Source organism: Gekko japonicus, unplaced genomic scaffold (assembly GCF_001447785.1).
Source record: "Gekko japonicus isolate JY-2015 unplaced genomic scaffold, Gekko_japonicus_V1.1 scaffold806, whole genome shotgun sequence".
NCBI classification, from domain to species: domain Eukaryota; kingdom Metazoa; phylum Chordata; class Lepidosauria; order Squamata; family Gekkonidae; genus Gekko; species Gekko japonicus.
This window is the reverse complement of record NW_015160234.1, coordinates 785,494-789,631: the sequence shown is the minus strand read 5'-3', so window position 1 is coordinate 789,631 and position 4,138 is coordinate 785,494.

Here is a 4,138-nt window from a genome sequence, read left to right as displayed (position 1 = left end):
CTGCTTTTGCTAAAATTTCTATTCATCCTTTTTCTTTCTTTTGAATCATCAGGGTGATCCTGGACCAAGAGGTTCCCCAGGAGTTCCAGGCAAAGAAGGGCCTAAGGTGAGTTTTTGAAAGGTTACTTTCATGTATTTATTATGGTACATGTCTATCTTGACACTTCTTTTTGGCAGAGTTTAAACATGCACAGGAATGGAGCACCAAGTGTTTAAAGAAAACAACTAAGTTTATTAAAGAAAAAATAAATTCTGATAGAACAAAGGGAGAGAGGCTTAACTAACTAACTAAATGCTGTGAGAGACAAGAATGAAGGGGAAGAGCTCAGTTGGAGCAGGAAGTCTCCAAAGAGCCAAATTGAAATTGTGGGAAATCCCTAATCTAGGTATGCTAAGTAGCAGTCCTTCAGCTGTTCCCTATAGGCTATTCTTCTGATCTTCCTCAAGTAGGTACACTATTTGTTATTGTTGTTGTTCATTCACACAGTCGAGTCCAACTCTTTGCAACCCCATGGACCACATCATGCCAGACCCACCTGTCACTATAGACCTTGTATATTCCAACACTTCTTCCACCATGGAACTGCTTTACACAATTGAATTCCATCAAGGTACCTACCAGGCTCAGACCAACGAGACCACGGCATTCTGTGCCTTCCAGTCATACTTGGTTGAAATGAGAAAGAACTTTGTATAGCTTCTTGCTGAATCTCAAGTACCAATAAAATAAGGATAGCTGGAAAACATGTTTTCCATGTTTAATGTGGTATTGCAAAACCTTCTCATCCCCAAAATAAGCCTTTGAACTATAACCATGGTCTAATACAATTTTGTGGGTTATCACCTGCTCATAGGCCTTTGTGTTCTTTGTGATGGATTGCTGTTCTTGTTTTATTGACAGATTTTAGAAATGTGGGGAGAATAACATATCAGACAAACAGAATAGTAGTTTTTCAAGCTCGTCTGAGGACTTTTTTACATATAGATTTAAATCATTCGGTTTCTTTGACTCTTAACACATAATGATGTGTAGCTTAATGTTTGAGTTGATGCTGGCAGGGTCTACAGTAAAGCTCTGCCTTGTTTCTCTGGTACATAGTGCTTTGATTAGAATCTTATTTTCCTTCCCAGTGTGCTTTTCTCCTTTGTGTGCTAGCATACTTAACTAATATGTCTGATGAAATGGCTTTAATAAGCCAGCAGTTCTGATAACAGAATGTACTAACAATCCAGTGCTGATTTGTTCCATCTTAGGGAAACAAAGGTGAACGTGGATTTCCTGGGCTTCCTGGAGAAAAAGGTGACGAGGTAAATATGACTTCTATCATGATAATTGTTCTGTTCCAGTTATTCAGATGGGAATGATGAGAAAATTAGAGGGAAAACTAATTCTGTTCATTCTCCAAGCCTCCAAAATAGTCATTACTTATCCAATTGCTATTATTATAGACGTAAGAAAAAGTAGAGTGGGGCAGTGTAGAATCATCTCCACTATTTGTTTTGTTAGCTGCCTAAATAAGTATCTTTAGGTATGAAGAATTAGAACACAGTACAGCAGATTGGATTAGAAGTTTAGTGAGAAACCTTCCAATTAATCACTATGCATAATTTTTGGAAGGATTATTTTCAGACAGGGCATTTGTTTGCTGTCATCCATTTTGACTACAATTGAACATTTTTTGTAGTTCTCAAGAATCTTGTACCGTACACAACTGTTTCTTGGGGGAACTATTTTATGTAGGAATTCAATAATAATTGCACACAGAGACCAAAAAAACCCTCTAAATTGTCCTCTGGATTTTGAACATCTGTGCCCGTGTTACCTGCAACTTTGATGTCATGATGTAATTTCCAATGGTACTGGAAGAAGAATGAGTGGACTGCAGGCAAGCATTGTGGTGATTCACAAACCTCTGCTTATTGTGCTCCCATGTGAGCTAGTTGAATTCATTAACCCCTATTAACTGCAATAAACTGGGTGCATATGAAATCAAGAAATGTATTGTACCATATAGATTCATGTATAAATAAGAACTTGGTACTGGCTTATGTTTTAAAGGTGAAGAAGAACGTAAAGCTGGTAGCCAAGCATTGCTATGTGGGCTTAGCGGACCATTTCTAAGTGACGCTTTAAGGACGTAAAGCTGGTAGCCAAGCTTTGCTATGTGGGCTTAGCGGACCATTTCTGTGGAAGCACAACTTCCAAAGAACTGACTTCAAGGAACTCTTAACAATGTCATACTGCTAAGAATCAAGAAGCAACTAAGCACATAATAATAAGTGGCCATTTATTATTGGCACTTAGTCTTTTAGGGGTCTGCAGGGGAAGGTTATTCTAGCCAAAACTTTTTATTGGTTCAGTGGGATGCCATAAAAACTCATTCACCTGCTAAGCAGGACTAATATTGCTGCTCTATTCATCAGGTCCTCAAGCAATCCCTCACTTCTCAGCATTTCTTGTATTTTAGCCATTTCTCTAACTTAGCACACTGTAAGTGGGCAAATTAAAGTTATTTCCAGGAGAGTGCACCTCAGACAGTGGTTCCATTAGTCAGTCTGAAAGAAATAATGTTTCAAGAACAACTAAGTGGGACTGTACATCTTTCCAATGTGTCTCAGGTTCACTGCATAATGCCCACTAGGTACTTTTTAGAGGCAGGTTATTTTTAAAGGGGAGAGGGAAGACCACTGCAAGGCAGCTTCCTCCCCAAGCACCCTTTACAAACTCCCTTTTCCCCTGTTTGACTTTATCTGCAATGACTGGGGCAAAGGGTTGGTAAGGGAAGAGCTGAAGAATAGCTTTCCTCTTATGTCACCCCACCACACACACAAAGCTATTGGAAGGAATGTTTTAGGGAAAGTCCGATGAGGTGTATAGAATTGGGAAGCCCATTTAGCCTGATGGCCTTCATAAAGTCTTAAAACCTTACCAACAGGAAATGGCAGGTCAGATTAGAATGAGCCTGGGCTTATTTACAAGCATAGGAAAAATTCAAAGGAATGTTTAACTTTGAATGTATTATTTCAAAATTGAGTTCTGAAACCCAGCAACATCACTAGTGAGAGTCGTATTCAGCGGTCTTTGTTATTAATCTCCGTGATGAAGCTCAATCTGTAGCTATTTAAATGCCTGCTAACAAATGAATCTTGCTAGTGGATAGATAGGATAGTGACTTTGCAGAACATAAAATGGATTTATGGTCAACTAGGAAAAAGGCCCGTTGTGGAAATAAATACAATGGCCTCTAGAAAGAGGCTCTGGGCGGGTGCCCTGGCCTTGGACACTCAGTGTCAATTTGCTGTAGGAACCTCAGCAGGGTATAATGACACTGAGTCCACCATTTTCTCCAGAGGAACGGATCTCTGCTACTTAAAGAACAGTTGTAATTTTGAGTGATCTCCATCCCTCACCTGGAGATTGGCAACGATGGTTCCCCAGAAGATAATAGTTGGTTTGGACGGTGGAGTCTATGGCTTTGTACCTGTCCGAGGTCCCACACCTCCTGAAACCTCACCCTCTCCAGGCTCCATCCCTCATATCTCCAGAAATTTCCCACCTGGAGTTGGTAACCCTATCTCTTTCCCAGCCAATCATCAACCTACCTTTATTTCCCCCTCACTCTTCAGCTTTCCACCTCCCACACACCTGCAGCCTCTCCCGTGCTCTGAAGCCCTGACTGCTACGTCACATTGGCTGTCATATGGGGGCCACCTCAGCAGCATATAAGGATACAGAGCCCACCATTTTCTCCAGGGGAACTGATCTCTGCCATCTGGAAAGCAGTTGTAATTCTGAGTGATCTCCAGCCCTCACCTGGAGATTGGACACATTTTACCTCAGAACAGCAAAACTGTTTAGAATGTTAGAGGCAAAAGCCAATCAAGTCGCATATGCAAACGACCTCTGTGTTCCGAGGCAGAGGCCAATGAGGCTGCATATGCAAATAACCTCTGTGTTCTGACTGGCTATGGGGGGGAGAGGAACAGCAAAATGTTTAGAATTTTGGGAGGCTGGACTTAGGCAAAGCAGCCAGTGGATAGGGAGATCCTCTGAATGACAGATCAGAGAGCGAACTGATTTTGGAGCGTGTGGAATGTTCTAGAGAAGTGCCACCACCATTCGGCTTTTATTTATAAG